This window comes from Sipha flava, unplaced genomic scaffold (assembly GCF_003268045.1).
Source record: "Sipha flava isolate LNK unplaced genomic scaffold, YSA_version1 73_pilon_pilon, whole genome shotgun sequence".
In the NCBI taxonomy this organism is placed as follows: domain Eukaryota; kingdom Metazoa; phylum Arthropoda; class Insecta; order Hemiptera; family Aphididae; genus Sipha; species Sipha flava.
Window position 1 is genome coordinate 3,180,371 of NW_020273613.1, and position 13,901 is coordinate 3,194,271.

General features: G+C 31.9%; 1 non-coding gene across 1 annotated transcript; it reads right to left on the reverse strand.

Moving 5' to 3' along the window:
- Window positions 1–13,419: 13,419 nt before the first annotated feature.
- Window positions 13,420–13,491, reverse strand: Trnah-gug. Its single transcript has one exon. It is a non-coding gene; the product is annotated as a tRNA-His (tRNA).
- Window positions 13,492–13,901: the final 410 nt, after the last annotated feature.

The window sequence follows — 13,901 nt, forward strand, 5'->3', positions numbered from 1 at the left end:
ACGTGACGTGTTTTCCGTGGTGCCTTAAAGACTCCGTGGTATTATAGGATGACCGGTTTTGGCTGGATTGCGAAATCTCGCTGGAGATGCGATTACTACGGTGATCCACCGACTGCACTTTCTGATGACGGCTGTTTCTGGCTTTCCTGGTCTCTCCTCCGGTGAAATCGCTTCGCCACGAATTCGAACCATTCGTATTATACTTTCGCATGTTCAGAAGTATATTGATCATGTGCATGGTTTGCCGAGGCAGAGGAATGTTGCCCGCGTTACCGGTGACCGAGTAGCTTTTTAGTTGATTGTACACTTGTCTTGGGGCATCGATAACCTATACAAGAACAACCCACACACGTTTAGCATAAAATGGTAGGAATAACCGAAAATAACCAGTAGTAGTATTGTATGTTATATAATTAATATTACTTTTTCAAGCTTTGGTGCGATTATGGTCAGTAAAACGCAGAGACATTCCAACGAACGCGCGTCGTGTATCTGCATAAATGTATCGATGGTATTCATTACGGTTTTGAATATTTGATCCCTCATGAACAGTTCACCCATAAGCCTGTGAAACACATTGCGTACAACGATTATAAAATATCCATATATTTCTATAATAATAGGGATTCTAATGCAAATAGTATTTTTTTCCGAATGTCAATAGGTTCGTTTTGTATTAAAAAAAAAAAAAAAAAAAAAATTGAACATTTATCTTGGACGTTTAGATAGGTTTTTCTTTTAAATAATTTTTTTCATATTTTTTCGAACATTTATATCCGTTACCCAACACTTACAACCCGAAAATTTTTACCTACATGTTCCATGCGTACGGTCACGAACTTTTACGTCGAACCACTGTTCCGATCGCCTTGGGTCATGAGGCTGTCGAAACGTTCTCATCCGGAGTAATACGCCGGCTTCGATCAACACGACCCTGCAAGATTTTATCAGCTCGGTTTTGAACGTAGTCGACAACCCTTGACATATGATTCTTCTCGAGTCCACACAAGTATTTTCGATCACGTGACAACACAGTGTCGCGTATAAGGCGCATTTCTCGGGCTTGTCAATCGCCTGCACAAGGAGCGTTAAATAATGGCTCGTTATAAATAATTATTCGTAAACATTGTTTAATTTAAACGTGAAAAAACTGTGAATATGTTTCCGACGGTACTGTACATTTGATACAACACAATCCGTGATCATCTTCAAGTAAAATCTATTCTCGCGGTCCGCTTGGACGATTACATCGAAAAACCGTGGGGCGTTTTCCTCAAACGTATCCCACGTAACATTTTTCAACACCGTGGAAGCACTGCTAACGTATTTCTGCCAAAAATGTAAAAAAATCGTTTTCCGAATATTACTACCGACACAATGCGAGTAAAGTAAAAGCGTTGTGTTGTTTCTCGACTGTATTCAACTCGACGAGACTCTATTTCTACAACTATATACGTTCGTGATACCATAATGATTTACTGTACTATTTTTGCTTTAGCTCATTACAAACTCCATTCATTCGGCATAATTATTATCTAATGCATCATACCACTCATGCTGGTTTCTAATTACCTCGTGCGGTTCAAAGACATTGCAAGATCTCTTTGGCTCCTCATTGGACCTGGTTACGGGTAAATTCGTGAAAACTGGTATGTGGTTTGTAGTTTTCGGAGGTTGAGCAACCGACTTTACGGTAGGTTCGTTGATCTCATTCCGATTCTGCTGGTCACATCGTTGATTTTCATTAATAGTCTCTTTTCGAGCACCTTCTTGTTCGTTAGTGACGAACGTATTTAATTCGTGCAACAGTAGTATTTTGCACTGCTGCATGCACGTCTACAAGTGATCGGAGTGTTTTAAAACATTAATTATACTCCCAGTACGTTTACTATTAACATATGTACTCCAGACACTTACCGAGTATACGGAACCATCTGTCGAAGCACTGTACGGTCCGCATTCGAAGATCATTTTCCATTCCGTTGGAAAATAACTAATTGTAAGTATCAACGGACATTTATTACTTGTCATATAGTCGCATAGTTCACTCGGGATATCCATTTCTGGGTCGACCATTACGATTTTCTCGTCGAACGCTTTTCTTGCATCTTTTTCATCCGCTCGTTTCTTGCACAATTCGATCTGTGGAAGCACACGCGTGTGTTCAAAACAACGAATAGTTTATAATAGTGAGTACAATGTGACACATTTAGAACGCATCGTAATCATTTCACTCACCTCGGAGTAAACATCTTGCGACTCGCTTCGACTCAATTCGGAACTCTTGTCACTTCGGACTTGCCAGGCTGACGACGATGTCCGTACCGGATTTTTGGTGTAACCACAAAACACCTGAAGCTCGTCCAAAATGTATCGCTTGCACTGGCGCACGCACGTCTAGTTAAACATTTGATAAGATTGAAAAATACATGCAGCCGATATAAATCCGTTTCGGTATTCGTTATACAAGTTATGAGAAATTGGTGACTGGCGTACTTTTTTTTTTATAGCTTACATAGCTATAGGTTTTGGGTAAAATTAAATTATATGAAGTAAATGTTGATTGTCAATTTGAATGACTATTATTTACTTTCATTACTCTCGTCCGCCAGATTTTAAAATTCTATACATTTACCCTCTACCTACTTTGAGTTACCCATCCCTGCGTTATACAATAGTTATATATAATTTATACGCACCGATTCGTCTAAACCGTTCACCGAAGCTATTTGCGATCCAATACGGTAGCTGACTTCCAATTCGTTTCTATGGTACAGAATTATCAGATCCAACGAACAATTCATGATTGTCGATAAATCACTGAGCTGTTCATCGACCGTGCGTTTCCTCATCATGTTCATACAGTACATGACCATCTTTGTCTTCATTGTCTTTGCGGCGGTAACAAATAAAAGTTCGTAGAAAAAAATTGTTATTTAAACTATAAATATATATATATGTGTATATAGTTGAAAGTTAATGAATTGGAAAAAATTATGATATTACTATGAGTTACATCCTGCTGTAGCTATTTAATAGAAATATAATTACTATCAAAATTTATTACCTACTCTGTTTCTTCGATTTCTTTCTTATCGTCGCATTCTCTTTATTCTATTTCAAATTTCCGTCCTCTTCTCCATATTTATCTCCTACCTCTTGATCGATTTTTCCTTCTTCGTATTTTCCATCTTTTTTTTAATGGTTTGTCTTCTATTATATTATATATAGGCTAACATTATGCTTATATCCTGGTGTCTGAACTCGACTAACAGCTGTTTGTGGATCGATGATTCACCATGGATACCTAATTATTAGAAACCGACTCGAAATTTATAAATCGGATATCGGGGTAATCGATCTCCATTCTAAAATCATTGTCGGTAGCCGGTTCTGAGGTATCCATGGGACATCCGAATGGATTCAGACAACGTGTCAGGCACGGACCCGTTTGAAATGCAGATTGCAAGAGTTTCATTTTACTAAAAAAACAACACTCATTAGCTGGTCAAAATACGATGTGGGGCGTGAAAATAATTGTTTGCACATGATCGGTGTGATATGACTTTTCTGAAACCTTATTCATTTATTTACTGTGTTTGATCGGCGATTGGACGTCGATCATACACGTTCGTTTAGGATGATTCGGTTGCCTTAGCTTCTTATTGTCCATCTTCATTTTTTTCCCTCTGCATAGAAGAAAATTATATTAAAAAGCTACAGATACGTTGTATTTCACTTATATACAAAATACCAAATAATATAATAATATTAATAATAATAAATATTAATAAATAATTAATATATTAATAATATTAATAATATAATAATAATAATTTAATACCAAATTAGAATTGACGAATTATAAACCGTTTCCCGGTATCATAAAATCAATATAAACAATTACTTAACAACGATATTTATCTTTATAAGCCAACTACGTAGGATTTTTGATTCATACATTTCTAAAATACATTAATACGTTATATTCTATACCCATAATCGAACTATGTGGGCTACATCTAAGTGTATTTCAAATATCACATACATTTTTTTTTTGTATTAATTTTGTTTTTCTTTTATTTAAAAATCTCGTTCATCAACAATAATTTACTTTACTTTCATTACTTCAGTGGCGGATTGAGACAATTGATATGAGGAGGTACACATATTAATTCATACCACCCACCTACATTTTAAACACTACCATTACCACCAAGGACACTTATAGAGGGAGAGGGTCCATGAGTACCCCTCCCATTTTTTGGCCACTACAGAAGAAAACATTTTGGGAGGCAAGTAAACAAATAATCAGTATATTATATTAGTCATATTTTTGAATGGTTATTATGTGCATTTTTACATTTGCTCTGTAATATAAATTAAAATTGAGGCTGACATAAATAGTACAATATAGGTAGGTACGCAACTAAAAATTGATGGTGTTGAGAACAGATTGAACCGTTAAAATAAAGCCTTTGCGCGTATTTGCGCAAACCAACAGGTTTTTCACGGGAAATGGTCGACAATCACCAGCGTCATCGAGTCCTGTCTTCGAGTGCAGTACGTTTTCTGATGGCTATTGGTGTGGTTTTGTAGGCGTCCCCGTCGGGACACACACATAGCCCAGATATATTCGGCTGGCATCGCGTCTGTCAACGGTCCTCTGAGCCACTCACATGCGATTCCCCGAGTGTTTTTGTTCCGTTGTGCGTGAATGTGAACCAAGCTTTTGTGCCTCCGTCACGCCAACCGGTATCTGTGTGTTTTCCGCCACTCGATTGCCGGGCACATACGCGCAAAGGCGTTGACCACGTGTCCGCCTGTGTTTTCCGCATATCACCGTCCGGTATATGTTCTTAAGAATAATTGTTTGTTTATGTTTCGGCCGCGGTTGTTCTATCGCCACCACCATACTGTAACTTGCCGTTCGGCCAGTTCCAGACGTTCACCATCAACGCCGTCATCCCATTCGTTCCAGGAGCGTTAGGTATAGTTCGTCTTTTCCTCCTTTTATTATTATTATATAGTTATTTGATCGCATTAGTTATTTATTATTCAATATGTGTTAATATATGTCAAATAATTTTATTTTATTTAGTTTATAGTGTTATTGGTCACACCAGGTTACATACATATATATCTCATCCTTATTCCTTTACAGTCCATTGTCTTGTTATCCTTCCTATATTTTCTTTCAGTTAAAATTAACAGTAATACGACCGGCGAAATACGCCGTGTACAGTGGCGTAGCCAAGAGGGGGGGGGGGGCTCAGGGTGCTATAGCCCCCCAATGGGCCGTGTTTATATGTATAGTGTATCTATGTACTAAACTAGTATATTACTATTTTTATTTAAGTATTTTAAATCTTTGGTATTAACTAAATTTTGACGATTAACGAATAACAGGCGTTTGTCTTTGACGTAGATATTACAGATTACTAATACTTCTAGTTTTTACCATGATTATCACAATCATGGTAAAAACTAGAAGTATTAGAAAAGATAGTGATTATCTTTTTGATGGTTATCATGCAATGTTGTGGCGAATCACTATCAAATATTTAATGACATTGTCAACATGGGAAAAAGTGTTAATATTGAAATAAAAATGCCACGAGTATGTAAAAGACAAACTCAGAGAGAAAATTTTATTTCTGAAAATCCAGAAATATATTTTAAATGTTCTACTTTTATTCCTTTTCTTGACTATTTAATAGAATCAATGGATGCTCATTTTAATCAAATGCTTATTGATGTTATGCCACTTGAAAGACTTATTCCGGCCAATTTAAATATGTATGACGATGAAAATATTATTAAAGCTGCTAAAATATATGCCTAAGATCTCCATGATGATACCTCATCTACAATCAGAACTGAACTGTTCATACGGAGGCAACAATGGAGTCAAAATACTATTCCAAAACCGAATTCTGCTGTTAATTCACTCTCTCATTGCACCAATCTTCAATCTAACATTAAAATACTTTTACAATTATTCACCACGTTACCAGTTACCAGTTACCTCTTCCACTCCGGAAAAATCGTTTTCTGCACTTAAACGCTTAAAAAATTATTTAAAATGTATCATGTCGGAAAATGACTGAATGGACTGAATGGGTTAGCTATGGCTAATATAAATAAAAAAGAGCAATTCGATGAAAGTGAAATAATAACTGAATTTGCCAGAAATTCGCCTAAGAAAATGCAGCTGTCAAAGTGAAGCAAGTGACTGAACACTAAAACCAAAATTATTATTATTATTATAAATTATATATTAATAAATATTTTTAAAACTATACTAAAATGCTTGAATTACATTTAAAATCTTGGTGGTCGATGGTGGGGGGGTTAAAGGTAAATTCTCATATCCTCTCTTACCTTACTTATCCAAAAAAGTGATTAGCCCCTCCCATTTAAAAATCCTGGCTATGCCACTGGCCGTGTAAAATTCTTTATTCGATTTTATGGTCCTAGTCGACAGATGGGAAAAATGAAACAAAATAACAATGTATTAAGGTAAATAAATTTGTTCTTATTTATTTTTATACTTTAAGTATATATTTATTAGTATATATATTTTAAGTATATATTATATTTAATGTTGGAATCCTAATATTTTCATTAATTTGCAAATATAGATCACCTAATGATGATATTTAACATTTTTTACAAAGCTCAGATTTATTTTTACCTCAAATAAATAAAAAAAATGTTTATTATTTTTTGCAGTGACATTAATATTGACAAAATGAAAAATTCTAATAATTGCAATAACTATTTAAATACAATGGCTAAAAATAGTTTTTTACCATGCATCAATCATTTTACTAGAGACAAATCAATCTAAAACATGCATTGACCATATTTTCACTAATAATATTGAATCAAATAAAATTAATTCTTATATTTTGAGATCTGTTTTAACAACATTATTGATGTTATTCGATTTATATACACACGATAAAAATACTAAAAAAAAAATTTAAGACCAGATAAAATATACACTACTAATTTACACTTACTAATAAAAACAGAAAATTGGCATTCATATTTGGGCTATGATAATGTTGATACTATGGTTGATGTTTTTAATTCTAAAATTAACGAATTTACTAACTATTCATCTTCTTCCAATACAAATTATAGATAGAAAAAGTTATCAGCTAAATTAAGGATCAGACCTTTTGATACTCATTTCAAACAATATTATATTTCCTATAGTAATATATTAAATTCATTATTGCGAAAATCCAACCAACTATACTATCAAAACAGATTACAAATCTTTAAATCCAGTACCTATCAAATAAATTTAAAATACAAGTATTATAAATGAGATCATATGAAAACCAAATAAAAATATAAATTAAGAATATAAGTAAAGATGGTATTATAATTTAATGTAATTTTGAGATTTTTAATAAATTTAATGATTATTTCATAAACGTTACTTCAAGTTTGGACATTGTTCAATCAGTCAATGGAAATGTACCAGAAACTGAAAATGATATTTCCAAAGACACCATATTCTTAAAACCAATTGAAACAGGGGAGATTACAAATCTTCTAAAAAAATTAAAAATCATACTTCCTTTTATGAAAACGAATAACTGTATAGATTTCTCTATCATTATCATTAATTTTTAATAAATCATTATTAACTGGAAAATATTCTTCAACTTTCAAAAAATGTATAGTTATACCTTTGTTTAAAACAGGTGATAGATTATTGTGTGATAATTACAGACCAATCACTTTATTTTTAACATTATCTAAAATTTTTGAAAAATGTATCAAGGTCAGAATAGTAAATGTCTTAAATAAAATATCTATCGTTTCAAATAAACAATTTGGATTTAGATATGGTTTATCAACAACAGAAACACTTTTTGAGATTGATAGCTTTATTAGGAATAATATGGATAAAATAACAAAGTATTAATTATTTTCCTTCATATTTAAAAAGCATTTGATTGTGTAGATCATATGATATTATTAAATAAACTGGATAAAGCAGACATTAGAGGAATGCCGAATAATATTATAAAATATTTTTTAAGTGAAAGAACTCAAAGAGTTAAAATATATGATACCCTAAGTGAATCACTACAAATAATACCATATGAAAGAACTAAATGCGAAAAATTTGAAATGTATTCATATTTTTCAATAATTTTTAATTTGTAATTTATTTATATTTAAGAAACATATTAAATTTTTAGATTTAGCTTATGATTAAAGGTAATTTAATGTGATTTATATTATTTTCTAAAATCTTTAAGTTAATTATTTTATATAACATATATTAAATTTACATAAAATTATTTCTGTTATTTAATATAATACTATTAACTATAGTATAATCAATGATAATACTATAATAGGAAAATTCCACTAAATTCCTATATTTTGTCTATACATACTATTTTTGTTTTTTATTAATATCAAATAGAATATATTATATATTAATAATTAAAATTTTTATTTTCACATAAAACAGTTTATATAATTATTTCTATATCAATAAATAATATTCTATTTAAAGTTTAAACTTTGTATGTTCATCAGTTTTCTGTGTCCCATACTATAAATTACTTAAATTTTAATAAAATAAGTCAGCATAGCTCCAAAATTAACAATAAATATAAAACAAAAATTTAAATTTTTGAAATAAAAATTATATAATAATACCTACCTACAAAATATATCACTTAACAATCAAACAGTGGGTTACCGTTATCTACCTATAATAGCAAAATTAAAAACTAAAAATACAACAAATAAATGTAGGTACATCGGCCTTTTGTGTTCTATATAAAAATTGCCTAAGATATTTCGTAGTACCTGTGATCGTGATCACTCTGTATATTTACAATGATAACAACATTTTATTTATAAAAGTTGCACGTCTCACGTATTTAATATTTTCGAGTAATTTTTTTCCGTGACGATTGACATGTTTTTAAATTTTAATAATACCATTTATAGACTGTAATAATATAATCAGCTATAACAATGGACAATATCAATCTGATTCTATAAGTATAATATATTAATATCATCAGTGCAGTGGCGTATTTAGGAATTTTTCTAGGGGGGGATGAAATATATAATAATACATCCTAACACCCATTAATTCGTACATAATATACATCTTTAAAATCCCCTAACTTGTTACCTATTGAGGTTAGTGTGGATCAAGGCAAAATAAGAATTAATCTTTATAATTACCTCATCATTTTCCAAACAAATTTTTTTATTTGTACTAAAATAAGAAAATAAAGTTTTTTTTTGTTTTTGAATATTACTCATATTGTCTTAAAATTTCACAGTTACAACTTACAAGACGCAAAAAATAAAGTCGAACAATAGTCAATTCGGCAGTAAGTCAGTACTCGGAATGGCGCGGCGTCGCTATCCGTCAACGTCCAATGACCGTACATATCTACTTTTAACGAATCACGATATCATAAGATAAAATATATATATATATATATAGCTATACATTAGCCATAAATCTACTAGTAACAAATTTTCTAAAAATAAACCCACCCGGCCGCCCTATGGTTAATCCACGATCTTCATGGTCATTTTGTTTTGTTTACCGATTGCTTATCGGGTTTATTATAAACACTCTTGCATGAAAAATAATTCGCAAAAACGTACAAAATACAGTACACCATAATATAGGTATATGCCTGATAGTCGTACATGCCGCCAACGATAAACGATTAGTGGCGATTAGTATATCAGACTATCAAAGCGGTACAACTACCACGACTAGAACATTTAGAAAACAGAAAACATACATGCTTGAAAGTAATATCATATTAAGAATATTAGAGAAAATGAGACAACTTATAGCTACCTAGGAAAAAAAAAAAGGTCAAGGGGGGGATCTATCCCCCATATCCCCCCCCCGTAAATACGCCACTGCATCAGTGGCGTGCGCAGGGGTGATGATGGGGGATATTTCCCCCGTGGGGTTTTTTTTTTTAGTCTTAAACGTTTAAAAACGTATTTAAGAAATACGACGGGGCACTCTTGGTGGATTGGCGTTAATAAACATACATCGAGACATTGCATTATCTACAGAACAAATAATTGATCAATTTAGTGTAAAAGTTAGAAGGATGAATTTCCGCCTTGATTGCATTTTTTTTTTATATAATAATAAAGAATTAAAAATAATACATTTTTATTCATGACATCCCCCCCCCTTAATACCTTAATACCAAATTCTTGCGCATACCACTGAATATCATCATAGTCCATAAACATGGTAGTAGTATTAAGTATTAACGATAACAGTTTCCCAAAAATGAACAAAAATACACCCACCAAATATTTTTGGGAGTACTGTGCACCTTTTGTAATTATATCTAAACCGTCTCTGCTGTAGAGCATATTTAATTGGGGAAGGAGACCGATTGGGACGGATTGTGGATTACAAAATTGATGCTTTTGAAGACAATAATCTAGTTACTGTTAATACACAAACAATTCATAGGTTTGTTTTCACTGAAAACGTACGCTAGAGAGAGAATTATTATTATTTTTTATTTTTTTAGTTTTGGTGATCGGCTTACGCGAACGACAATAAAAGTTCAAACAACCATTAGTCGACGGAATTATAATATTTATTACATTGTGGGTGTTGTGTACCTACTATAATTTTTCGGTCAAGGAGTTTGGGCGAGCTACATAGTAACATTGTTTTGACAACCGTAAGACTTCGTCGGATCAGTCGTGTTCAGTGCGCGCCCGGAGCAGTACATATTATTGCAAATTCCGTTTGTTCACCGATTGATCTATCGAAGTTAAAGTTTGTCTGACCGAAAATGATGATAGCAGAAGATTGGGTCTGTGGTTTATTTTTAAAGATAAAATTCATGGATAATATAGTTTAACAGAGTAAATTATTGTTATTATTTTTTATTTTCATGTGCAGGTTGAGATAACCCTTAAATGCACAGCTTAGGAGCTCGATGCACTTGTTGGTGTTGTCGGTCATTTACTCTGCGTGTATTATGAACTAACGGACTTGTCTTCGGTCCAATCGTCGTTGTTAATTGCGTTCATCTCGTGCCTGTTGTGATTGAGATTCACGCAATCGCGCCATACTCACAAGCACATTCATATTATCGGATTGGATTTGTTCGTCTGTTCTTTGCTCTCTTTTATTTCTCATGTGTGTTTAATTGTTCGAGGACACAAATTGACTAATTTGCGTCTAGCTGGGGTTGTTCAAATAGAACAAACTTTTTTTTTTTAAATACAAACAATAATATTACTTATCACAATAAGATTGTGTAGATACTATGGATCATGTCATAATAATTATGATAATAATAATATCATGAATATTATTATTTGAAGCCAATGACTCTGCCTATATTATAGGTATTTAATTTACGCGTTTGGAGTGGACCCCCTTAAAACCTGGAGGTTTAAAAAATAGCCTATAAACTATTCTCAGACTTACCAATTTTATACAATAAATGTCATGAAAATCGGTCAAGCAATTTCGGAGGAGTTCGATAACAAACACTGTGACCGGAGAATATGATATATAAGAGACTAGCTGATCCCGCACGGATGGGCACCATTTTATTGGATGGTAAACATTTTAAATTATGAGTGTGGTTCGGTTAGTACTAAGTGAAATGTATAATATATACATAAGTTGTATGTAAATAGATTTTTAAATTGATCAGTAAATTTTTGATTAATTTCATCCCCCTTCCCCTCCGATAATAAGACGTCGGATATTCATCGGACAGAATTCAATTTCGTTTGTTTTTATCGGCCGATTCAGTCGACATAATCAATTCAAACACGAATAATATTTTACAATATTACATTTTCATCGTGGACTGCGAGAAATTAATAAGCTTGATCCACGAAAGAATGAGCTTATGGAACCACAGTAGTATATCTTCGTGCTGTTCTAATAGTTGATAAAACAATGTATGGAATTCTCCGTATTTTTCCCTATCCTTAAAAATTTCATTCGTGTGATACTTTTGCTTTTTTAATTATAAATATTTAATAGCAGGAATTGTTTCCAAACACAAAAATGAGGGGACGTCCATTTTATAAATTATAACCCGCACTCATTGCATTGAAATGAAAAAATGATGGTCAATTTTATCGGCCGATGTCTGAACGAAAATTATCGGCCGACCAGGTCCGTATCACCAGCACGGCCATAGAAAAATCGGGTTTTCTCGGGTTTGGGTGGGTGTACAAAATTTTATTTTGGTTGTATAAAATTGTGCAAAAATAGTACACAAAAGTACATTATACTGTGTAAGTTAAATTTCAATTTTATAATAATTGGTTAATGGCCGTGCTTGTGTACGTATCCCCAGCACGGCCATATAAAAATCGGGGTTTCTCGGGTTTTGGTGGGTGTACAAAATTTTATTTTGATTGTACAAAATTGTACAAAAAAAAGTACAAAATACTGTCAAGGTTTGGTACTATTATTCAAAAGTAGCCGTGCTGGTGATACGGACCTCGGCCAACCGACGTCGGTGCCACTGTAGCCGCAGCCTAAGACTGTTAGCGAAGTTTACGATGCTGAGCAATTCAGTTAGTATTTTTTTTTTTATAATTATACTTAATAAAAATATATAAATATTGAAAAGTAAATTCTGTACCATTGTGGCAAAAGCTGATAAGTGCCAAAAAGTCAATTTTGGGATTATAGATGATATATGTAGAATGAGGTTGAAATTGTATTGTGTCAAAATATGATATTTGTATCTCTATTATTATATTTGTTATAAGCAAAAAAACGAAAGTGATAACTGTTTAAATGCAGAAAATAAAATTGTGAAAATACATGATATACTACATATCATCATCGAATATATATACAATATACAAATTATAGATACTTGTAATATAATGTTATAACAAAAAAGTTGATTGTTTTTAATTTTATTTTATGTTAATAATCAAAGGAATAAAGTTATTTGAAAAAAAATAATACTAGCTGTTTATAAAACCTATTAGTCAAAACATGTTATGTGTTACTTTGGCAGACGAAAAAAAATGACAAAAAATGTTATGTGCATTTTATTATTCTTATCAATCATAGTTATTATAAGTAACACACTTATTATTAAATCTTAAAATAACTTTCTAATTAGCATAAAATTATTATAAAAGTATTTCAGTGTATCAAGACTATTAAATAGTCTATAAATAGTTAATACATTTTATAAATAACCTTTATTTGATAAAATATCATTAAAAAATGATTTATGTTAAAAAACGTTTAAAAGGAAATCCGAATAAATGTTATAATGTCCGTCCTGTAAAATTTAATTTTAGCACTTATTAGCTTTTGCCACAATAGTACAAAATTATTGATGAAGAAGAAAAAGAAGACAAAAATTTTTGTGCCGTGACCAGGATTCGAACCTGGGTTATTGCGGCCACAACGCAAGGTCCTAACCACTAGACGATCACGGCAGGTATCCAATGATGGTTAATTTATTGTATTTGAATAAAACATAAATTCATAAAATTAAAAAATTCGACAAGGTTGATGTGTGTGTGTGGGGATATACAAAAAATATTTAGGAAAAAATACGGAGAAGAAAAAAAAATCTAACTTAATATTCTATATTATCAATTGGTGTTTATCGATAGCCACTTTAAGAAAAAAATCGACTTAAAATTTTTTTTCGTTTTGCCAAAAAATGACAGTTTCCAAAATTAAACGAATATACACCAAGTTGTAGTCGGTTCTCGTACAGTCTTAAGGACTTTTAGGGTCTAGGTAAATTAATTCGATGATCCCTCAATAATCAAAAAAATGCACGAGTATGAAAAAAAAACACATCAAGTTTGCAATTTGTTGATAAATATAGTTTTCTAAA